The sequence below is a fragment of the Cherax quadricarinatus genome, chromosome 79 (genome assembly GCF_038502225.1).
Source record: "Cherax quadricarinatus isolate ZL_2023a chromosome 79, ASM3850222v1, whole genome shotgun sequence".
Taxonomy (NCBI): Eukaryota; Metazoa; Arthropoda; class Malacostraca; order Decapoda; family Parastacidae; genus Cherax; species Cherax quadricarinatus.
In genome coordinates, this window is record NC_091370.1 from 16,654,258 (window position 1) to 16,678,729 (window position 24,472).

Here is a 24,472-nt window from a genome sequence, read left to right on the forward strand (position 1 = left end):
AATTTATCTTAAGTAAGAAGTTCTGTAATGGTAGAGAACGTGAGAGTGATGTTATCTAATCTCTGGAAGCGAGAGCGCATCAGGAGCTGCTTAGCGTCCATAGGACTCGAGGATGCTCATTAGTATGCAGAATGAGTGTAGCTAAACATTTAACAACTTACCTGGACACTTCCAAGTCTCAGGTGAGCGTTTCTTTAAGTTAAGCGGGTGTGTGACGCTGGTAGAAGTGAGCCAATGGTAGCGGCCATGTGGCGTGGCGTCACGGTGCTGTGGCCAACCATCACACTATACGGACTTGAGTTCACCCAGGCTGCTGGTCTCTCTTGCCAACTTTCCTCAGTAATACGGTGGAAGTGACAGAGGAAGGGTGTTACTGTGTTTGTGGGTGGTTTTTAAAGTTTTGCGTTTATTGCTGCGGTGGTGTGAGAATTTACTAAAAGTTTTGACGTATGATGAAGTGATACTTTCAATTGATTTATGGTGGAATGTTAAGTGACCTAACGGATTTATACTATCCTTGTGGATTAATTGGACTTTAAAGAGAGGTAAGTTTAGGAAAGTTTTTGTGTTACCGGCGTAACTTTTGCTACGTGAGGTTCAGTACTTGCCTCTCAAAGTTGCATGCATTAGACGTGACTGTTATTCTCGTGATGTAGCGGTCGCTTGCATGCAGCTTTTCATGTTATATTCAACATTGGGGCTTCTGAAGCTAGTAATGTTTTACTGCCTTTTTTTGTAAAACTGTAAATGTACCCTGACCAACACCTCTATTTTTTTAATAATGAAGCCATTATTCCTTTAACCAAGAACAGTGTTTGATATTAACTAAAACGTAGACCAGTTTGTTCACCCCAGAATCAATTTCATGCTGACGGCTGTTATTTATGAAATATTAAACAGTAACGTGAGTGTAATTTTGTATGGTTAAAGTTGTATTAACTTGAAATATAAAATGTTTGTGGAGGTGTTTATAATTTTGTAGCGAGGTAGATGTGCAATTATAACACGAGAGGCGCCGTAGTAGGCCTTACCGGCCCGTGCTAGGCAGGTTCAACTTACTCACCCATGAGAGAATAAGTTTTTAATTCAGTTTTTGATTCACTTTGTACTTTTAGCATAGTGGTAAATTGTATGTATGATGCCATTGATTTATTTTTTATTCGAATGTAAGCCCCCCGAGCCGTGGGGGTTACCGCCCCCGCGGCTTGATCCCAGACTCCTGGTTAATGGCCAGGTTAGCGAGGCTGTTGGTACAACCACGTGTAGTTAGATGTAAGATCCATAGCCTAGCTGATCAGGAACAATAATTTGTCCGGTTCCCGCTTGAAGACTGCTAGGCGTTTGTTGGTAATTCCTCTGTATGTATAATTGTAAGGGATAAACAGTTGAGGTTTAATACCTCATTGGTAGGTATTGTACTCGAAAGGGAACTTGATAAGTCTGTCACTTGCTGATTAGCAGGGTTGTAGTGCAAACTACCTACTGCTAGCACCAACAGCCTGGTTGATTAGGCCATCCATCGTGATGTCTGATTTGGAATCGGGCCACGGGGACGTTGACCCCCGAAAGTCTCGCGTTAAACTTGGGCAGTCTTCACAGGAATCATGGCCCCTGCGGCCCGGTCTCAAATCAGGCATGAATTGGAAGGAAAATATTACTGAAATATGAATAAAAAGTACACAGGAAAAGTAAAGGGTATACTGAATGTAAGGAGATTGTTACCCGCTGTCTTGGGTTGATTAAACACGGACCATCAAACCAGTCAGTGCGAAACGTGTCACAGGCTTGAGTTTAGTTCATTTATGACGTTAGTCCACCCCCCTCCCCTTCTTGATTGCTGTTTACTATCCTGTTACCTAGTGTAACAAGTCTCTGAGGTGTTGATCCTTATGACTGGCTGTCTTGTTTGTTCCCGGTGTAGTAAAAAAAAAAGTGGAGCTGACTAATTCCACTACATTTTATTAATGATGCAGTTTATAAACTATGGTGAATAAGGAAAGCAAAAGGATCCAATACATTATAATTTAATATTTTGTAGTACAGTTTGTACTCCGACGTGTCTACAATTGTCTTGTTAAGCACTAAACGAACTTAGTAAACCATAAGATAAGATTTTGTTCGGATTTTTAACCCCGGAGGGTTAGTCACCCAGGATAACCCAAGAAAGTCAATGCGTCATCGAGGACTGTAACTTATTTCCATTGGGGTCCTCAGTCTTGTCCCCCAGGATGCTACCCACACCAGTCGACTAACACCCAGGTACCTATTTGATGCTAGGTGACCAGGACAACAGGTGTAAGGAAACTTGTCGAAATTTTTCCACCGCCGGGAATCGAACCCGGGCCCTCCGTGTGTGAAGCGGGAGCTTTAGCCACGGGGCCATGGACTGTCTTTTATACGTCGTCTGAAGTTCCTTTCCAAACTGAGTTATTTATGAATTGTATTTACTGTTGTAACCAAACCTTTAATTCCTAACTCGGAGTTTACGAGTATGAAGTATTGATAACTTTCTTTCAGGGCAAAAAGAAAGAAAAAGCTTACGGGAACCTTCCCCATCTTAATAAACTTCCTAGACGTGATCTAAGTTTTGGAATTTTGGTGTATCACGGGGCACGCAAAGGTTCCAAAACGGAATACAGGCCTCAATGTAAACTTTCATTTCCTTCTGGTAGGGAAAGTTTTCCCATACGACTACACACTAAGACTTGAGCTTGACCGGAGCTCCGCATGTGGTACATGATATTGTATGGATGTTTATACTTAGAGGCAGGTAAACGTAAACCTGAAGAATTGCTCTGTAACGTCCAGTATTATAAGGTTCTCTGCAAGCTTTAAAGTAGTATGGTCGAGTAGTTTATTTTTTGGCGGCCGATACTACTAAATATGGGTAGCTATTTCGTGGCAGAATTTGGAAAATATCTCGTGCTTATCACCCCACTCCCTGCTCTTCCCCGACAAGGAAGCGAGGTTTGGGTGATTGTTGCCTTGAGAGAAGGCCTCTTCTTGGAGGGATGTCATACATCAGTGATGCTCGTTGGGTGGGGAATGACCTTCATAGTATGTTGCTACTGCAGTGTTAGTGAAACAGCTGTTGGCTAGGGAATTTAAGAAACTAATGTTGGTTGTCATTGACATTTTTTACAATCTTTTCTTGGTGTAAATTGTTATGAGCTAAGCATCGTAATCCCTGTCAAATACAAGATTGTGTTGCTGTATTTTAGCAAGCCTCTCGATTAAAATGAAACGAGGGAGGTTTCATTCGTTTAATGACCTGTAGTCTCTTCTGGGGGTCACCGCCCCCGCGGCCCGGCCCCAGACCCGGGCAGTATTGATTAGTTAAATACTGTTATCCCAAATGCGCGTAGCTTACCCGATTTTTCTGTCTTCCATATTGTAGGTGTCATTTACATGTCCTGTTTGCTACTGTACAACTCTTCCTGGTCGCTCACGTACAGTACAGCAGTTTTAAAAATGGATCATCGAAGCTGTTTATTATAAATAAGTCTTCAATCTTGTTTGAATGTTGAATATAATATAGATTTTTAATAGATGGACAAATAACATGCATGCTTTTGGAGTTTACAGATTTCACCTTAACCTCCTTTTTTTTTTAAGTTGTGCTTAGTGGTCGTTTTTATGGATGGCAGTATAGATATTCTGGTTTGTACTTAAGCTTTTATTGTACTCTTATCTTTTAATTGAATTATCAAGCGACATAATTTATTTGCGTTTATAACTTTATGACAGTGTTTCCAACCACTATGCAAGTTTGTATTGTATTAACATTTAGAAATTGGGTCACAGAGAGGGGAATGATTGCCGTGTGTCTCCCGGCTTCAATAATATAGGTACTGCCGTGACTTGAGGTAGCTGCGAGTTTTGCAGTGCCGTGACTAAGGCAGCTAAGAGTATTGTAGTGCCGTGACAGGGGCAGCTAAGAGTATTGTGATTGACTAGCACTACACGTCCACTGACTTTCACCAACCCGGGACAGGCGCACTCGTTGATGTTCGTCCTTGTTGTACTCTTAAATGCTGATGTTATAAGCTGCCAGAGGCAATTCAACAACCTTGTAAAGGTAATTGGTTGATCTTCTCTGCTTCTGGAGGCCACTTACAACTTCCAGTACTTTTCTAGTGCTGCCGGCTATAGGAACATTCGTCTTGTGGTCGCACTTAGTGGTAAGAAAACCTTAACTGATTTCCACGTTAGTTTCTCCAACTTGTCGAGGTTAATTATAATCAGATCTGGCTTGGTAAATATTATTCATAAACGATCATCAAATCTATTATGCATTACGTTCAAATTCGGAAATTATACAGTGTATATATAACAAAATACTTTTTTAAATAAAGGCGAGGCTTCTTGAGTTTTGCAGTTAATGCGCTCATTAAAATGCTTATATGGTACTTAAATAAGTATGAAAGTTTTAGGAGAACGATCCGTTGTGTTCATATGAACACAGAAGAATGTTATTGATCAGTAATGGTGCCACGTCAGTGATAAATCTGCCGATGCAGTAAACTTTACCAGTGCAACTTGTTAATGTGTTTCTCTGCCAGTGAATATTTCTGCATTCAATGCTCTTTAGTCATTTGAATTTCCTTGCTGCTTTTCTTTTATATTTTAATGTTCCTCTTAATACTGAAAACTAGACCTTAATCTTTTACATTAGCCTTCAGTGACCTGACCAAGCAGTTGACATTCTTTTCCTCAGGCCTGAACTGCCTGTGTCTAGGTCCTGCCCAAAGTGGGTGGTCAGTAGGCGTAGTGTAGTTATATTCCTTAAACCAGTGGGTGGCCAGTAGGCCTAGTGTAGTTATATTCCTTAAACCAAGTTATTCAGAGAATGTATAAATATAATTAGGCTGTCTTACTCCGTTCTTGGTGCAGTGGGAGAGGCCCAGTTGGGGTAGCTAACTAGGCAGTGATTTAAATATCCATTGCGCAATTGTTGCGAAATTTGTGTAAAAAATATGAATTGGAGGGAAAAAGATGCCATAATTTTGTTAGTAGTAATTTTTTGCTGGTCTCGTCTGGTTTATGCAGGATAATTTAACAATCGTCTTTATTATACCTGTAATTGAACACGTGTTAACTATCTGTGGATGTTGTCTCAGGGTTGAATGAGGGGTTGTACTCCTGGAGAACTTCTGGCTCTTCATTCAAACTTCCTCGTCAAATATTTAGGAATTTCTCTTGTATTTTGTTTTCAGTTTGCCTCTAAATTAGATTAATCGCAAAGTTTCTTTGCCTTAATTGACTGCAGGAAGTTACTAGGTGAATTTTGTACGTAGTTCTCCGTTAGGTTGTTTAGGAAGATGGAGAGTAAAATTTAATACATTGGGCGGTGGAGGGCAGGCAACCACTAGCCTCGCGCGAGGCTCCACGCTACAACATTTGATAGTTACCTGTCACCAATTTAATTTATAATAGTTCAGATTTTACACTGATGTGTTGCTCTAAAGTAACAATGTTTAACCAGTGTGAAGTGCTGACAGTAAAGAACAGAGGGGAGAGAGGGAGTGATTTCCTCGTAAATCGTGATTATGGAATTGGCAACAGTGAGGTCTGTCTCTGCTCCACTGGCAGACTGTGTGGCGGGCGGCCACTTCACTCTGCTTAATTGCATCTTTAAATTTCTTGATCTAGCGATCATTATTAATTCTCCAGTGTATTGCATATTAAGACCTTCATCCTAGATCGGGCGGGAGGGAGCTTTAGGGTGGAATAAGGGATTTTGTGAGGTTCTAAGGATAGTTAATTGACTAAAAGGTAGTGACTAGCTCTGTAAGGAACTGACGGGTGTGAGAATTTGTAGTGATGGTCAGTCTTTACTTTTCCACTAAGACGTCAGGATATCACAGTCGGAATCGGTATTTTTTATTGAATTTTCTTTAACCCAGAAAGGAAGGTATAATTTTAAAGCATTATAAATATGGGCCGCAGTTATTCTGTTTAATTTTACTAAGGCGAGAAACGTTTTAAAGATTTATTTACCTTCAATTTGCCTTCAGTGAGCTGTCGTCTTGTTCTACTCTTGGCTAAGTTATAAAGCTTCCAAAAATTATACAAGTGCTAAAAAAATTAAAGCCCATGCCCGGTGGCCTGGTGGCTAAAGCTCCCGCTTCACACACGGAGGGCCCGGGTTCGATTCCCGGCGGGTGGAAACATTTCGACACGTTTCCTTACACCTGTTGTCCTGTTCACCTAGCAGCAAATAGGTACCTGGGTGTTAGTCGACTGGTGTGGGTCGCATCCTGGGGGACAAGATTAAGGACCCCAATGGAAATAAGTTAGACAGTCCTCGATGACGCACTGACTTTCTTGGGTTATCCTGGGTGGCTAACCCTCCGGGGTTAAAAATCCGAACGAAATCTTATCTTATCTTAACATTTCAGAGTTAGTTGGTTTAGTTTTATTCTGAAGGATTTGTAGACTGCTGGTGATCGTAGTCTGAGTGATGACCAGGAGGGGGAGTCGAATCATAAAGACCTTGATGAGGGTGAGAACTGAAGTTGAAATAGAGGGAATAAGATTTAAGATCAGAGGAACTTGAAAGGAAAGGGGGGGGGATAAGATTAAGGGCCGATTTAGGGGGAGGGGATTTTTTTGTGAGTAGAGACACTTGATACCTTTTACCAAACACTTGAATACTTTCAGCAAATACTGGAGGTTCTTACACACATGATTGTTTTTTTTTCTTACACTGTATATCTTAGATTGAAGATTTCTAACATTTCCTACATGCAACTAAAGTACGTATTTTTGCAGCTAGATGGGCATGGGCATCAGGAAATAAAATGCTTTCACCAGCGAGCTACGCAGCCCTCCGGTTGGAGTGTCTAGGGGGAGGGGAATGCTGATTGGGGTGTGTGGGGGTTGTCAGGGAGAGTAGTGGTTTAGGAAGGGATCTGGGGTGGGGAGGGGCGTTTGGGGTTGAGATGGACGGGTGTGGTGGTGATCGGGGAGGAGGGTTGATGTGTAGCAAGGGTTTGCAGAGCAACGTGTGGTACAGTTTATTTGCTTTTTCAATTTGCGTAACTGGCACACTGGACTTGCTTTAAATGTCATTAAATGTTAGAATGTTAAGAAATTTCTTTGTATCCTATCGACGTAGATAACGTTCGCTAGCTCATATGCAAAGCGAAAGCTACACTATTTTAATATGCATCTCCCGTCAGGTAATTTTAACGCAGGATACATGCATAGCTGGTCACTTGCCAATGCGCTAGGCGAGCATAGCCTGTGTGCGTGCGTGCGTGTGCTTGCTTGCAGGCAGCCAGGAAGGAGAGAAGCTGGGTTGTGTTTACCCTTTGCTCATGGTTAGGGGGAGGGGTGCCAGGCATTTGGGGAGGCCAGACGGTTATTTTCGGGAGAGGCGGTGAGGGTTTTAATGTGGCTAGAGGGTCGTTCTCCTGGGTGCGGCCATAGGAAACTTCATGGTCAATACCACGGCAAGTATGATTGACGGTTGTGCTATTCGTTTGCTTAATAGGTTTGTACTGCTGAAAGAAGGGATACGTCGCGTTTAGAGCATTTATTGGCACTCCATTGTAAATGTGGTTAAATTATAAAGTCAGTGCTGTTTACTTGGCGTCTATTTAGGTCAAAATCGTATAGCGAGATTATAGCATAACCCCCCTCTTCCCCTGTGACACTACTTAGTCTTGGCTCTTGTGATTTTTTATGATGAACATTTCAAAACAATATATTTCCATGATTTGCCTCAAAATATATTTTTCTGTTTTAAAAACTAGTAAAGATTGGGACCCCATTACGGGATAAAATTAGACTAGGAGCTGTGAAGATGGCTCTCCATTTTCCCCCCAAAACATAATATTGTAAGGCTTACTCACAGTTTGTGTGTAGCCCGAGTGAGCCGAACATCTGTCCTAGCTATTTATCACTGCTGCAACATCTGGATTTTTACCCTGAGTCTCCTGTCGGCGGAGGGAAGGTTGGGGATCTTTTTCCCATCCTACCTTCCGTTAGTAACGTTCTTGGTTCGACCTGTACACCGACCTTGGTTTTGTTATAATAACGTTTTAATAATGCTGGTAGAGTGACAGTGTTGGGTAGGACACTTGTAATTCACCTGACATTTTATTGCAGTAATGTTTCACTTTCCAGGAGAGCGAAATGTTGCTACTGTAAAATGTCACATTAATTGCACAAGTTATTTTATCTATTATCATTAACTGATTTATCTGTGCTTATTTATGGTTAGACAATCAATTAACAAAGTTGAACCATTTAAGGCGTACAATAATGCGTAAGACGATTTTTTTTTTTTTTAAGGAAATAAGACTGAGAAAGACAATGTACTACAGACAAAAGTTGACATTAAATATCGCCATCGTTTTTTTTCCTTGTGAGTCGTAGTAAAAACCTGACATTAGCTTCGGATGAGTTGTTTAGTCTGCATAGCTTTAATTCCGCATACCATTGGATGTGCCATAAACACTGCTGTACTGTTATCAGGCGCAGTATTTTGATATAGAGCTCAAATTTGAGAGTCAGATTTAAAGGAACGTGAGCTCTGTTCGGACAGTTCTAGGATCATCATTTACTCTGATGCCAGTTTTGGAGGAATGTGAATGTATGTATGTGCGTGCGCGCATATATTTGACACTTTTAGTGCCAGACAATGCACTCAGAACATGCCAGCCACAACACTGCTCTGTCGAAGAGTTGAACACTTTGTTCTCCAGAATTACAACTACTGATGCCAATAAAATCCCCCCAACAAACACAGAATGCAACCTCGTTCATATTTGCTAATATACAGAGCCTTAAGCCATCCACCAACAACAAAATACCTCTTATCAGTGGACTTCTAGAGGAGTCTAATGCAATGTTTGCAGCCTTCACAGAGACTCTCACAAAAGATCACTTTGACAGTGAAATATGGATAAGTGGTTACAACCTTTTTAGATGCGACAGAATGAACAGGCAACAAGGGGGGGTTGGCCTGTATGTCAAAGAGTCTCTCATCTGCACGGAGTTGCTGAACACCACAAATGAGGTAGTTGAAGTTCTATCAATAAAGATCGAGAACCAAAACCTAGTCATTGTGGTTGTATATAAGCCACCAGATGCAACCTCACAACAGTTCAAGGAACAGCTACTGAAAATTGATTACTGTCTGGAAAACCTTCCAGCTCCATCCCCAAACATCTTACTGCTTGGTGATTTCAACCTAAGGCATACAAAATGGAAGAATGTAGCAAATAATGTTATAGCTGAAACAATCCCTGGAGGTAGCGCAGATGAAAGGTCACACACACACGAGTTACTAAGTCTCTGCGAAAAACACACCTTAAGCCAGCAGATAATGGAGCCAACAAGACTAGAAAACACACTTGACCTTATCTTCACAAATAATGAGGACCTGATAAGACATAAGAATATCAAAAACAACTAATTCCGATCACAACCTAATCGAAGTCCGGACGTACATGCATAGGGGTCCTGATCAGCAGAATGCATGTACCTGTGAAGGTGTCTTCACAAAATACAACTTCAACAACAAGAACATCAACTGAGACCAGATAAACCATTTCCTAAACGAAACATGTTGGGAAGATATCTTAAATGACATGGATCCAAACCAGTGCCTTGAAAGGATCAACTTCCTGGCAGCTGAAGCATGTTCTAGGCATATTCCCCTATGAAAGAAGAAGACACGAGTAGTAATACCAAAGAAGAAGAGCAGGAGTAAACTGGAGAGAGAAAGACGCTCCCTCTACAGAAGACGACGAAGAGTCGCTGAGCTCCTCAGGAGTGCTAAAATATCTGATACACGAAAGGAGGCGCTGACCAGGGAAGGGGAAACTATCGAACTTAAGTTAAATGACTTACAGGAACCAGGAGAGACAGGAGGAGCTTAAAGCTATTAGTGAAATTGAAAGAAATTCAAAATATTTCTTTTCATATGCCAAAAACAAGACAAATACCACATCTAGTATCTGGCCCTTACTCAGCCAGGATGGGACTTACACAGATGACAACAAGGAAATGAGTGAAATATTGAAATCCCAGTACGACTCTGTGTTTAGTGAACCACTGATCGGTCTGAGGATCGATGACCCAAATGATTTCTTCGTGAATGAGCCTCAAAACTCCAAAAATGTATGCCATATTTCCGACATTACCCTAACTCCGATAGATTTCGAAAAAGCCATTGACAACATGCCTATGCACTCAGCCCCGGGCCCAGACTCATTGAACTGTTTTCATTAAGAACTGCAAGAAACTCTTCTCGCGTGCCCTAAGTACACTATGGAGGAGGAGCTTGGACATGGGTGAAATTCCACCGCCACTTAAAACGACGGATATAGCCCCACTCCATAAAGGTGGCAGCAAAGCATTAGCCAAGAACTATAGACCAATAGCTCTGACGTCCCACATCATAAAAATCTTTGAAAGAGTGCTAAGAAGCAGGATTGCAAATCACCTGGATTCCCAAAATCTGCACAATCCAGGGCAACATGGGTTCAGGGCAGGTCGCTCCTGCCTCTCACAACTACTGGATCACTATATGGCCTTGGATGCACTGGAAGAAAATCAGAATGCGGATGTAATATACACAGACTTTGCAAAGCATTTGACAAATGCGATCATGGCGTAATAGCCCATAAAATACGTGCTAAAGGAATAACTGGGAAAGTGGGGAGATGGATATTCAACTTCCTAACAAATCGAACACAGAGTAGTGGTCAACAGAGTTAAATCGGAGGCTGCCATAGTGAAGAGTTCTGTTCCACAAGGCACAGTACTCGCCCTCATCTTATTCCTCATCCTCATATCAGACATAAGACAGATATACATCACAGCACCGTATCATCCTTTGCGGATGATACTAGGATCTGCATGAGGCTGTCATCTGCTGAGGACGCGGTTAACCTCCAAGAAGATATAAACAAAGTTTTCCAGTGGGCAACGGTAAACAATATGATGTTCAATGAGGACAAATTCCAACTACTCCGTTATGGAAAACTGGAGGAGATAATAACTAGAACAGAGTATACTACTGACTCGGGCCATACAATAGAGCGGAAAAATAATGTAAGGGACCTGGGAGTAGTAATGTCTGAGGATCTCACTTTCAAGGATCACAACAGTGCCACGATCGCACGTGCAAAGAAAATTATAGGATGGATAATGAGAACGTTCAAAACGAGAGATGCCAAGCCAATGATGATCCTTCTCAAATCACTTGTTCTCTCTAGGCTGGAATACTGCTGTATATTAACATCTCCATTCAAAGCAGGTGAAATCGCAGATCTAGAGTGTGTACAGAGATCCTTTACTGCACGTAGAAGTTCTGTCAAGCACCTTAACTACTGGGAACGCTTGGAAGCACTTGACTTGTACTCTTTGGAACGCAGGAGGGAGAGATGTATCATAATCTACACTTGGAAAATCTTGGAAGGAATGGTCCCAAATCTGCACACAGAAATCACTCCCTACGAAAGCAAAAGACTGGGCAGGCGATGCAAAATGCCCCCAATAGAAAGTAGGGGCGCCATTGGTACACTAAGGGAAAACACCATAAGTGTCCGGGGCCCAAGACTGTTCAACAGCCTCCCATTAAGCATTAGGGGAGTTGCCAATCAACCCCTGGCTGCCTTCAAGAGAGAGCTGGACAGATACCTAAAATCAGTGCCGGATCAGCCGGGCTGTGGCTCGTACGTTGGACTGCGTGCGGCCAGCAGTAGCAGCCTAGTTGATCAGGCCCTGATCCATCGGGAGGCCTGGTCATGGACCGGGCCGCGGGGGCGTATCCCCGGAATAACCTCCAGGGTAAAACTGGCTGCTATAACAAGTTCACTCTACCAGATTTCAACCATAATGGCTTCATGGGCCACATAGATATGTCCTCGGGAGGCAGCAAACACGATGGGCCCAACAAACTATCAACAAGGATGTTTAACCCTCCTTCCACAAGAATATCACTTAAGACAAATCTGTCGTTGAGAGTTTGGTACATACGTCACCCACGGTTACCTGTTTGTAGGTACTCAGGAGCCCTATCCCTCCCCAGTGTAACTTGTGGCGTGCATCTGACATGAAGTACATTTCAGCTGTTTGTCCACGGTTTAGATATTTTCGCTTTCGTTAGGGTTTATATAATTCCTGTTCCTGTGGGAAGCTCCGGTAATTATAATTTAAGTTGTCCAATATTTTTAGTTGGTAATAGTTTTTCCTTCGTTTTGTTTCATTTTGTATTGCAGATCATTTAGTGCTCTTGGCAGGTTAAATTTCAAAACTACCTCTCTGCCTCTCAGGTCTGTCTAGACTAAATGACCTGAAGGACCTGAAGTGTCCGGGCGTCGCCTAGGGAAGGCGGCATAGTAGCTTGGGAATCCTCTTTGATTAATGACATCCTTGGGGATGTCTCCGCCTCTTCCAGAGTCCTCCCACACCCTGACTCAGCAGCAGACTTGATGTGGAGCGAGCGAGAAGTGTCAAGTTGGAGCCGTAGATAAGTTTTTAGACTGTATAATTATATGTATTAGCATTATGCAAGAAGCTCGAACAAGCGATACAAGATGCACAATAACCACAGGAGGAGTTTAATAGCTCTAGGCCTTTCGTATTGCAGTCATCACATCGGGAGCTTGCAGTGTTGCAGAAATAAGTAAGAGATCTTGGCAGATTCGTTCAGAGGACGCTCATGCTAGGGTAACAACACCTTGTTAACTTTTGCAATCTTGCTAAGATAAAAAAAATGGCTGTAAACGCTCAGGTTGTGGCTACAAGAGTAGATTCATATATCCTGGCCCCGTGTTTTCAACTCTTACCGACCAGCTTGATTAATATCACCAGGGCCCGAATATGTTAACTTACGTACTGTTGAAACTATGATGTAAAAAAAGTTTTGAAACATTGAAGTGAATCAGTTTTCTTCCACATCCTCCCATCTAGTGTGTTCCATTTATCACCCGGAGTCTGAAAAGTATTTCCTAACATCCCTGTGGGTTATTTTATATCTAGTTACTTTACATAAATAACCCGCACATGGCTTACGACGACGTTTCGGACCGACTTTGGCTAAGTCGGGCCGAAACGTCGTCGTAACTACCTCTTTCCGTTGTGTGGGTTATAAGTTCCATTCACGGTATTGTACTTTCTTTTTGTTGTTGTTTCTAGTTGCTATAAGTTTTCTGCTGTGTCCATGACAAATCCTACCCCCTATCCACTATCTAGTTGTAGTCCCTGGAGTATATGTTGCATATCATGATCAGAGGGGCGTGTCGGGGGTGGGAGTCTGTTGTGCTGTGATAGTACTACAAAATTATGACTAAGGACCCAGCGAAGTTCTTGACTTAATGCGAGTTTTTAGTATCTTGGTTTTCATTTTAAGTTATATTCTCCAAATTCTCTTCATGCGCGTTTTTTTTTTTTTCAATTGCATGGGAGGGGTAAAGAAAAATTGATAGGCGTGTATACGGTTGGTAGAAGAATAGGGAGACTAAATAAAATGGTGAAAATGGGTGGTACGGGTTTATTTTAGCGACTTCAGTCCTAAGATTATGTAAGGTGAGAGAATTGGAGGTAGGAGTGAAACGTGAGACGAGGCCGAGAGTGAATGGACTGGTGAGGAAGATGGTGGTGCTAAATACGGGATAGGGATGCTTGATGTGGATTTCGTAAGGAAATAAAAGAAAAGTGAATATCAAGTGAGAAACATTAAACCTAATGTTCTTGCAAGAACTGAAGAGAACATTAAAGTCCCGATTATATAGTATAGGCAGACTGATTGACTGGAGGCACACACGTATACTTGGACTGGCGGGCTGTTGAACGGCAGGGTGAACATAGTTTGTGATATAGCAAAGCACTTCATTGTAGGATAACATTAGCAACCCAGTTACACTTCTGGATATACAGCACAATACCTTGTTGCATGCATTACCAGTAGTGTATTGGTCTTAAGTTTACTAATTATTACTCTTGGATTCCTTACGTAGTCGGAGTAACCAAAGCTGTATGTTTAAGTTAATGTTTAGTGCTAATTTTATACCAGTGTTAATTTATATATATCCACCTTGAACTGCTTTATGCCATTTCGTGCAAATAGTTCGCCCAGCAGGTTAATGAGAGGAAAAATGGCAAATTGTAGATGCATTGTCACGTCGTAAAGTTTATATCATCACAATTTGGATCACACAGCAGTAACTACCCTAATGTGTGTAGTGATCTGGGGTAAGTGCACGGTCTAATAATGCATGCAGTTGGCCAGGACCTGTTATTCCCAGGGCTGCGTCGTGCTTAACCCATTACTGTAAAACACTGTTACGACTTTCATGTGTGCTTAATAGTTCTTATTCCTGTAACATTTTCTTAGCAGCTGAAGAGGCCTGGTTTGAAACTGGACTCCCGGGGCGTTGAACCCGGGAACCATTAACAGATATATGTAAAGTGCTGTCTTAGTAGTAGACGTTATAGCAACTGTAATATTTTAGTCTACCGTGAAATGTACACTGGCTACCAGATGAATACGACTCTCCACATTATTATACCCACACACTGCCAACAAACTTCATTAATCTGCCAAATAATTTAAAGGACAGTTTTAATATTTGCTCTAAATGGTTTTAATATGCATATTTATATTAAACCGAGAATTCAAGAATAGTTTCGTGTAACGTTAGTTTCGTGTAAATATCAACACTAAAACATCGACGCATTCTTTTCGTCGGGACATTCCTTTATCTGTTAAAGTTGACAGGTAGTGATAGGTAGAAGTAATTAAAGGTGAGAGACGACGCGCCTCCTGTAGTGATGGTAATGAGGGGACAGGGACCTATCTACCCGCTGTCTACCTGCTGATGGTTACGGGCATCGTTAAGAAAATACTTTCTCCGTTACGAGACCAGAATATGAAATGACTTGGAAGAATAGGAAAAGTTTTCTGTCTGTATCACGCCTCCAGCTCGTCGATGGACCCTGAGCTTTTATTTTCATGTCTACAAAGAACAAAAAGGCATAATACCATGACTAGAACAATACACAACCCGCACATGGAGAGAGGAGCTTACGACGACGTTTAGGTCCGACTCGGACCGAAACGTCGTCTTAAGCTCCTCTCTCCTATGTGCGGGATATTTGTGTATTTCCATGTTGAATCACCCACTCAGTCTTGCCCAATTTGCATTGATATTTAGAATTCATTTATTGGTTAGCGGAATTAATATCTATGGGATAAATAATGTTTGCTTTGAATTTGTTGTGTGACGTTTTAAGCTGTTACTGGTGTAAAATAGTGGTAGCGACTTGTGTTGCGACCCTGCAACACAAAAATCAGGGATAGTCCCAGTGAAGAGATTTTAATATGTCAAAGGGTATGTCGAGATCTCGGTGATATTCTATGTGGGATTTAGCGAGATTGACTTTTTGTAGCTCGTGTTACATGATGTGAATGTTCGGAGGTTATTTACTGAGTAGAACTTTGACCTATTGGTCCCAACGCTCTGTAAATTAGCCTCGTGTGGAGAGATCTTGAATTGAAAACCAGGAAGTCTCTCTTTGCCGCTGCTTGGATTAGTCGAGAGGAAGCCCAGGGGACGTGATCACCTGGGGCAGTAGATAATAAGGAGCAGGCAATAACCTCGTCCTGTGAGGCCAGTGTTCTTACTCACTTTGTGGCTTTGCTAGAAACCAGTTTTAAGCTGAAGAGATGTGGTAATGTTGATGCCTCGACTCCGGGGACTTCTAGGATTTGCACTTTTTAAATATTGTTTTTGTTTGAAATATATTGAAAATTAGTAAAACACTCCATGCAATATTTCATGCAAGAAAAGTCAAAGGCAGAATAAAATCGGTAGTAGCAGTAATTGAAGGGCAGTGGTTGATCTTGTACTGTTTCGACTCTCGTTTTAAGCCGATTACTGCACTGGTGGGAAGGCAGAGGATGACATGAGGGGCGCTCTAGTTGAAGCGAGAAAGGAACTCTTGGGGGGGGGGGGTAAAAATCCTTGTATGGGAATTTATTTTCCGAAGAGAAAGCATTTGATAGTGACCAGATTTTTGGGGGGGAGGGGGTGGAAGGGTAGCGAAGTGTGTGTGTGTGTAATCATGATCTAGAAGTGGATAGTTCTGAACGGTAAAAATAGGGAGGAAGCTCGTCTCGTGCTTAACGGACAGAGGATCGAGCCTTCCTCACTTATGCTGAATGACCCACGTGGGTTTAGCATGATATTACAATAAAATCTGAGAGGTCTATTAGTATAATTCTTTTCCAATGATAGTTCAATATAGCTTATTGCTGAAAATAGACTTGATTGAACTTGTTTATCGGCCAGCACCGACTTAGTCAAATCAGTAGAGTAGTGAGCATATCACTGCTGGAAGTGGTGGAAATAATAACGAGCTGAGGGTGTCAGACCTGACGTGGGAAGAGTAATCTGAATTTCCAATTGCGCTCCGTCCTGACAGGGTAATGACGGGTGTTGTATTAAAAGTTGTGGAAGTGCCTTCCCTTCCCTTCCTTTCCTTTCCCTTGCCCAGCAACCATGGCCACTTAGGGGAGAGTTGTTGACTCCGGTGACGGGCTCCTGATCCCAGGAATAGGATACAACTCTCCTCCACCCCTTCCGTGCTTGGATCAAACTCCAGTGTGTTATTTTTCTAGGTGTTGCATGACCACCACACTTTTAGCGCTTTCCATGAACAGTGTTAATGACTGTAGAGAAGAAAGAGAAATGGAAGAGGAAAATCACAGGGAGGTATGAGAAATGGCAAAAATGGGATACAAGACAGGGAAAGACTGTGTTGTAGGATAGTGCGCTAGAGGTGTGTGGAGGCTTACATGGAAGAAAAATCTTTGAAAGTTTGGTAGTAGTACACCACTGAGTAGCACAAAGGTGTTGAGGAATGTTAAGAGCCATGATGAGAGTGAATTGCAAACATGAAAAATAAGAAAGTATGAAGATGCGAGGGATGTGTTGTGTGAGTATACCAAGCAAGAAGGGACGTGGGGAAGAGCCGCCCTCCACAGCGACCTACAAACACTGCATGCTCCTCCATCCTCTTCCGGATCCCCTGAGACACGTCCTCTGCTCGCCCTTCCTCTCGTGGTTCTTTGCTTTCTCTCTTCCCCTCATCTGTTCCGGTCACTCAGAATAAAGCTCAGAGCTTTCTGGAGCTACCAAAATCTTTTTTTTTTATAATGGAATTGAACCTAGTACTCATCTTCAGTTACGAGTTAAATACTTTTTTTACCATTTTGAGAACTGTATAGAAAATATTAATAAAAACCCATTCATATTACTTTGACTGGAGTATTATTATTAAATATGTCAGAATGACACTTGTGACCACAATTCGTTTAGGTTGTGAAACAACTCGTGAAACAGAACTGCTACCTTTGATATACCTTTGGTGAGTTTGGAGTGTCTCGCTACTCTGTGCTGAGAGGATAAACTGTGTATCAGCTGTTTTTGATACGTACAGTCTTTATGGAGGTATGTACAATAAGCAGTGGCAGTGCCCAATAAGTTTACCCTTAAGCCAACAGTATCAAATAGATCGTTCAGGAGTTTGACGCCAACGAATATGAATGGAAGGTAACGACTCTTAGAGGAAGTCCCTCTTGCTGACGTAACGGTGTGGCACCCAATATGGCTCGCTGGCCATACACCGAGAGGACAGGTCACAGGTGCGCTGCCTCCTTATAGCGAAATTTTGAGCGTGAGGCAAGAATTTCTGGAGGAGATGAAGTCTTAGCCTGATATGGCGAAAAGAGGTAGATCTGAAGTTGAGGTGGCAGTTGAGATGCGTTTGGTCGCTGGAGATTGTGATTGTGGTGGTTGCTGGGAGTGTTGCAGCTGGTGGTGTGTTGATGGGCGGGATGAATGGCGTGTGGGCGGGCGTGGCTAGTTAAGGTAGTGGTGCGGGGGGGGGGGGGAGGGGTTAAAATCCTCGCTGTGTTTGTTCATCTCGTGGAAAATTTCGTGTTAGGTTGACCTCGAAACTGGCACACATCTGTTGACAAGGCAGTGTCGTGTCTCCCGGGAAGTTTGCGTGATGGTCTTACTCAGATGGGTTTACCCTGAGAACCAAGGTCTTGCATCATGTCGTATTGTAAATTTTAATGTTTTCTTGTAAATATTTTGTTCAGTTGTAAACACTATAGTGACGCCACCTACAACTGCTGCACCTCTCCTGCCATACGGTTTATAAGCTCCTTCTCTCATGCCGTATTCTATTCAAGATTGATAGACTGACCACATCGACTCAAGGCTGAGAGACTGATTACCTCATTCTCCTCCTGTTCAAGTTTATCCTTTGTATGGACTGATGAAGCCACTGTGTGGCGAAACGTTTCCTCAATAAAGATACCCAAGAGTTGCAAATGTGTCTAATTTAACAACGTGTCGGTTCTTTGAACCATTCATCTACAATACTATAGTGATGTCTTCTTAATTTCACGATGAGCTTTAGCGTCAAACAAGGGGCTAGAATAATTTTATTAACACATCGGCCGTTTCCTACCGAGGCAGGGTGACCCGGAAAAGGGAAAATACTTTTATCACTCCATCACTGTCTTGCCAGAGGCTCGCCTACACTACATATCCCTGAAGATAACTTATTTATCAGGCTTTTCAGATAGGGAGGTACTCGCCTGTATGTGGCTTTGGACCCGCTTCTCGCCTTGCTGTTTGTCAGATTCACTACTAGTCTTATCGTACGTGCTCATGAAGCTATGTATGGAGGGTGCCTCCGTCACTTCAGATATCATTCCACTTTCTGGCCACCCGGAGACTGAAGAAATACTGACATCCCTGATGTTCGTCTGTCTTCATATTCCATCCGTGTCAGAGTTCTCATTTCTCTCCTCTCAGAACCTGGATGTTACCTGTCCCTGTCTACCCTATCAATTACCACGAGTATTTTGTATTATCGTATATCCCCTGGTTCTTCTGTCCTCCAATATCGTTCGACTGTCTTCCTTTGCATCTCCTCAAAGTAACGGTAAAGTATATCAAAGGTACAGGTATAACACATGCTCCTTAGCTCAGGAATAAGCCTTGTTACATCTGCACTTTCTCCAGTTCTGTGAAGTGTAGGTTTCATACAGGTGCTGCACATTCAAAGATGGGCCTAACATGTCTAAAATGCCTGGTGTGGCAGGGGGGGGGGGGAGCCGCTCACCTAATTGTGGTTGCATGGGTCTAGTCTCGGCTCCTAGACCCGCCTCTTAACTTGCCGCTTGCCAGATTCACTCTCAGCCTCGTGTGCGTGCACACACAAATATTTCACTTTAATTACTCATTTAAAGAATTAAATTAGTTTAGATGTTGGTCTATAGATGAATGGCAGTCTTAATGATTCACGTGCAGTCGATGGTCTTGAAACCTTAATCATATCAGGCTGTCTTTTTTACACTATTTGGCGTTATTTTCTTAAGTAAGCGTTAAGCTGTTCGCATAGATTTTGCTGCCCGGGGCACGGAGACATACATGGTATTTTACACCCTTATGAGGAAACACCAAAGGTCACATGCATTTGTGACTACAGGGTGATGCCAGCGACGCTCCAGGGGTCACAAGAGGTTTAAAGAGCGGTCCAAGCCAATGTGGGGCAACTAACAGTAGGAGGTTCACTTCTAGGTATTGTGGGCGTGGGTTTTATCAGCGTGGGATCCATCCTGCCCAGCCAATTGCTGGCAGACCCGCGGTGGCCAGTCACTAGTATTGAAAAACTACTCCAGCAAGCTTCAGAGTTGCCCACCATGCATTCTTGTTTTTGTATAATATGAGAGAACCGTATAGTTGTCTTACAGATGTTCCCAAACTTGTAAAACATTTTCTTCACATATACCAGTTTAACCTATATTCTGATGCTTTCCAAGATCTTTGTGGCAATTATTTGACTTAAAACTTGGCATTGCTTCGCATTTCTTTTACTTACTATTTTTTCTTATTACCGTTCTCCTGGTGAGCTCTATATCATAATTATTCTTCCAGAACTTCAGCTGTTTAAGTTTATATCCTTTATCTCACACCTCAAGGAGATACCTTGTGTGTAAGGTAGTGCAGGTTTGAGACAACCTGGAGAAAATAATCTTGCCAGAATATACTGTATGCTAATGGCTTTCTTTTGTGCTTAATATTTTATGTAAACTGCATTTTGTATGCTTTAGAAAAGAAATAAAGTCGTATAAAGTATTATAAATAGACTGTGTGAGACTTTCTCTACGTCAGTACACTTTCTTGCCTTCAAAAATCTGCCCGAGGAAATCTCCGCCCGTAACCCGTTTCCGTTAGGTCGGCAACGTTGGAGAACCCCAATCATATAATTTGCCAAGTCTGGGGTTTAATGTTTTACCGACTTGCATGTAAAAGTACGGCTTGCACTTGCGTATTCCACATAGTGATTGCAGCGGTTGTTAGTTTACGAATTGATGAGGTTGCAGTGTTGCATCAGAGGATTAGTCATGTCAGCGAAGCTACGGTGTTTATGGAATCAAACTAGCTGTGTAATGCAGGAGCGTTATGCCTCGGCCCGGTACTGGGACGAGCGTGGGAGTAAATAGAGCACTGAGGTACGTGTAGCAGTTACTGATGTGTACACTACTAGGATTTTGAAGGTTAGGTACTTGGATGACTATCTTCTGACGTTTACACTAAAATAAATTTCTCGGAGTAAATTATTTAGGTTAGGTTTGATAAGGTTAGATTAAGTCGAACTAGAGTTCGTCACGGCCACGTTGGCAGGAGTCATTTATAACAACTTGCATTTGTGGTAAGTGGGGCCTGTGCTAACCTCTGTTTGGTGTCTAAATATACCTAGTTTGATGACTCTTATTGTAGCCAGCTGGCCCAGTGGCTTACGCGCTGGCCTTGAGTTTTATGACTCGCGCGCCACGAGTTCAATCTCCACCCATTTTTTTAAGGTTAGATTGTCTTCTGTAAGACGAAGTTCAACCAGAATTAAAAATTTGCATCCAAGTAAACATAAATTAGTTAAGAGCGGGTGTGTATACTTAAGTACTCAGATTTAAAGTTGACAGAAGTCTCCCCTCGTAGCTCATCTTTAAGGTTGTTCAACAATTATTACTGGTTGCTGGATTATCCCCATCATTCCTTCTCTTAAGATTGTGGAATTAGACGCTTCCACTTCCAGTTTATTTCAGTTTTCTACCCGAAGGGTTGATAAACATACCTCCAAACATCCATGCTACTTTTTTTTAATACCTTCATGTCCCCAGTCCTCTTATTTTAAATAGTTTGTCCGTATTCGCCGCCTCAATTTCTTAGTATCTTGTATGTAGTAATCTGTCTCGGCTAGTAGTCAGGCTTAATTAGTTGATTTAGTTTGGTTAGTCTTAGGATCTGGGCTTCAAATGTTTAAACCTGTGATTAGGTGCCGCTTCTAAGATTGGTCTGACGTAGCTACGTTAGTCTGCCTTTCGTTTTATCAGCTTTTAACCATTGCTGATCCAATAGAAATGAATTTTTAAATACTCCGCTTGCTATAAGTAATCTTGCAGACGTTTGTTTGCAGGTCAGGCGCCTCGACACAGCTGTGTTTGCTGGTAAACACATTTCTTCTGTCTGCAAATATTAAGAACTATGCATCACTTGCAGAACAATCGACCAGTTGTTTAAAATGAGATGTTCCTGCCGTGTTAGTAGGAGGTTTAGTAAATGTTATGAATGTTTTTAAACCGGTTAGAAAGTCGCCGTGGATTACCGAGTCTAAAGCCAGTTTTTTTTACATATACCAAAGTTATCTGCAGAATCACGCGCGGATTAAAACAAGAGGGTGGAGTACTACTAGTACCTGTTTCAGAAACTTTCTCTAAGCAGTTGTGCAACTTGATAAACATAAGCATGAAGCAGCAACAACCTGGTTGCCTAGGCAAGCACCATACAAACATAACACACGGCCTGGCTGCAGGTGGATGGAAACTCTTCAAAGGTCTTTTACTTATTAAGTAAAAAATCTTGGCTATGATAACTTTTAGGCGGAAGGTTTGGGTATAACCTCTGTGCGAGGCTGTGTTGATACGTGTCCCGCAGTTCGGTTGGTAGCGCACTCAGCTCACACATTGCGTAGTTAGATCCCCGGTACGGGTGGAAACATTGGGCGTGTTTCCTTAAGACTCCTCCTGTCCCTGTTCACCTAACAGTAAGTAGGTATCCGGATGTTAGCAGACTGATGTGGGTCGCATCCTGGGGACAAAATTAACCAAAGTTGCCTGAAATGCTCTGCATAACCAGGGGCTTTCTATATTACACGTCATTGATGATAGTTATTGTCTGTATAAGTTGTATCATGTACTTGTAGAAATAAAGGATTATTATACCTTCAGAAGATCTTGAGGCTTGGTCTGGAGGATGGTGTTGGTGTACTAGTGTCTCTCTCCAACTTCCTCCACGCTAGGCTGTGATCCTCCTCACAGCCTAGTGGGTAGAGGTGTACTTGGTGGGATATAATCTGCCTCACAAGATTACTGTCAAATTTATTTATTTATTCATTTTTTTTTGTCTTGATTACACCTCGTTGGATGAGGCATTGTTAAGTTGCACGCGCTGGTAACGAAGGTAAATAACACGTCAGATTTTAATTTGCAACCGTTCGAGAAAGGCGCAGTTGGTGTGGGTGCAAGAAAAGGTCGTCGACATGACTGAGAGGAGAGACTAACAAATGAATTTTTTGTAGTCAGGCGATGAGAAGAGCGGTAAGGGACACGTAAGTTCCCCGGTCTTCTAATAACATGTTCATTTTTTCCCCTTATCTATCTTGTCCATAATTACTATCGTATTTACTCTGCTTTCGTGAGGTCAAGTCTACGATCTTTTCTTAAAACATGGTATGACTTAACAAATCTTTGTCATCGAAGATTTGTTAAGTCATACCATGAATTAAGGAAAGATCCTAGACTTCACCTTACGACAGCAGACAAAATAAATACGATAGTAATTATGGACAAGGTAGATTATAGGGGAAAATGAATGTATTAAGAGACAAGGGAAACTCACGCGTCCCTTAAGGGTGGCCCTGGACTGCATGTTGTCAATGAATGTTTTTTTTTTTTTTTTTTTTTTTTTTTTTGGAGAGAGCATGGTTCCCTAGAAGAAAACAGTTACTGCAGCTAAATAATTAATAAAATAGCAATACAACAATAGCCAGAGTAAACAATTGTTCAACTACTAAAATACTTCTGCTCAGAAAAGTTGTACTGAGGATCGTGGCCACTGTCCTGGTCGATATACCACTCATCTTCTCTCCCTTCACCCCGTGTGGCCTCATTTGTCCTCATGTCACAACACTTGGCTCATGACTCCCGCTGCAAGGTTTAACGAGGCGTTTACAGCTGCAATCACGGCACTGTAGGATACGACGGGACCCCATAGGGCCTACAGCCAACGTCCTGCGGTGACTGCTGCCTGACTCCCCTCCACCCTCAGAGCAGACAGGAAGAGGTGTAACCACCCTGCACGACAAGTGAATAATAATGGTGTGGTAGATAGAAAGACACGGGCTTGCTAGATTGTCTCCTGTTGCTATTTGTTTTTTGTCAATGTGGAGGAAGATTTTTGGATTATGGTAACTTTCAAATGCTAACACTATTGTTAGTTTGGTCAGGGGAGGAACCTAACTGATTTTTGTCACAAGAACACTTGCCTGCAGGTGGATTGCCGTCTGAAAATAGGGTGGGCACTAGTTCTTCAGCGGACCGTGGTAACTGGACTATATACTAGCTTACTTAGTGTTAGATCTCCGACCAGCGCAGGTAAGCTGTATGTCAATGTTGGAGTTACCGACACAGTGTTAAGCTTTGTCAAGCCGTAACGGCTTGACAAAGCTCCTGGAGAGCTTTCAATACATTCAGGAAAAATAGTTGCATACGCCAATAGAAAAAAATAAATGGTTTTATTTGTGTTAAACTGGCTGCTCCTTTACGAAAGTCAAGAACTAGGTACCTCAGAAAATTCCGTATCTCAACGCATATAAATTCCACAAACAGATTTGCAACTACTCAAGAGGTTTCAGATGTATCCAAAGCAGCCCCTCCATTCTGTTTGGTCTCGGCTGATTGTTGATGCGTCCTCCAGGCTGCTGCTAGGGGGCTAGGATGAGGCTTAACCCCGGGGTTGGGGGCCGCGAGAATAAGAAACCTCTCGAAACAGGTCCCAAGTAAATAATAGGCCCGTGTGTGCTCAGGGCTGTTAGTTGATGCATCCCGCAAGCTGCTCATTCGTTCGTGTGTGCTCAGGGCTGCTGGTGAATACTCCCTGCACCCTTCCTGTCGTCTCTCTCGGCTCATCAGGTATTCTGTAGAGAAGCTGACGGGTCTTGATTGTGAAAGCAGCGGTCAGGCATTACCTACCATGTCTACGTGTGATGTCAGCTCCTCACTTGAGTACGCGCTCCTTCCCTCTCTCTCCTCTTATCTCCCTTCTCTCATCTTTCTCCCGTCTTTCTTCTTTCCCATCTTGCCGCATCATCC

The 24,472-nt window shown here is 42.4% G+C and overlaps 1 protein-coding gene across 5 annotated transcripts in view; it reads left to right on the forward strand.

The window, feature by feature from the left end:
• The first annotated feature begins 274 nt into the window (after positions 1-274).
• The window catches only part of LOC128702802 (semaphorin-1A-like), a 548,739-nt gene continuing 524,541 nt past the window's right edge, over positions 275-24,472 (forward strand). For 2 of the 5 annotated variants that reach the window (XM_070101982.1, XM_070101984.1), the window contains exon 1: positions 276-545. The gene's annotated coding sequence lies outside the window, so the exon portion shown is untranslated. Of the gene's footprint in view, positions 546-24,472 lie in introns of all 5 variants that reach the window. The other 3 variants (XM_070101983.1, XM_070101985.1, XM_070101980.1) reach the window with 2 other exon arrangements.